The 1,002-nt window shown below is 47.0% G+C and overlaps 1 non-coding gene across 1 annotated transcript; it reads left to right on the plus strand.

The window, feature by feature from the left end:
* The first annotated feature begins 462 nt into the window (after positions 1–462).
* On the plus strand, positions 463–624 carry LOC138474919 (U1 spliceosomal RNA). The gene has a single exon (XR_011269140.1). It is a non-coding gene; the product is annotated as a U1 spliceosomal RNA (small nuclear RNA).
* The last annotated feature ends 378 nt before the right edge of the window (positions 625–1,002 follow it).

Genomic DNA, 1,002 nt, shown 5'->3' on the forward strand with positions numbered 1-1,002 from the left:
GTCAAAGGTTTTGGACTGGAATTCTGCTAGCCCACTGGACAGGATTCAGGGCACCTGGATTCTGCACTCAGCACGGCACTCTGGACACTGCACAGCCTCTGGACTGGATCTGACAGGTTGGTTCTGGGTTTCAGCTATCAGGTTACAGCTCTGCTCTATTGGTTTGGATCTCTGGGTTCTAGCAAGAGTTCTTGGCAAGAAAGCAGAAACAGCACACCCCAGATGCGCGATTTGGTGTTGTTTCCCTTGGAAGTCTGGGGGTAAAATCAGGTTTCAAGATTTTAAAAGGCCAGCTGAGAAGGGTTCAGTTTTGGAATTGGGCCTCTCTGCTTTCAAGGTTCTGGAGTCTTGGATATGGGTTTCTCCTGCAGAGTGCTTCGCCAGGAATCAGTTGATGGATGAATCTGTGTGTCTTCTAGGTTCCCAGAACTGACCCAACCCCTGCCCTCTTACATGCAACTCATACTTAGCTGGCAGGGGAGAATCTGATCTCAAGGGCAGATCTCCCAGGGTGAGGCTTACTCATTGCACATCGGATTTGCTGACCCCTGCTATGTTCCCAAATGTGGGATACACAACTGCATTATTTCTGGTAGTGGGGGACTGCGTTCGCGCTCTCCCCCTGATTTATTGGTGAAAGAAGAGGTAAAGTGTGCACTAGGCCTGCTAGGTTGCATACTTTAAGATTGTGCTCACATTGTGTTTCTTCAATTAGGTTCACCTTTCGGTGATCGCTTTTCCACATTTTATCTGTTGAATTGAATTATGTTTCTTTCATCACCACAGAAGTAATGTGTATTACAGAGATAAGATGCCATATGTATTGGGCACACTGCACATGATCAGGCAGCATCAATCATGCTTTGTTCAGGACAATGCTGGCCTAAATTGGGAACAGCCAGCATAGACATGTTGCTACAGGGGCATATTTTGGGTACAACAGGCTGGACAATGTGTTACATCAGTGACAGTGCTGTCTTACACCGTGGACACAATGATCAT

The sequence above is a fragment of the Ambystoma mexicanum genome, chromosome 8 (assembly GCF_040938575.1).
Source record: "Ambystoma mexicanum isolate Mex_15411 chromosome 8, UKY_AmexF1_1, whole genome shotgun sequence".
In the NCBI taxonomy this organism is placed as follows: Eukaryota; Metazoa; Chordata; class Amphibia; order Caudata; family Ambystomatidae; genus Ambystoma; species Ambystoma mexicanum.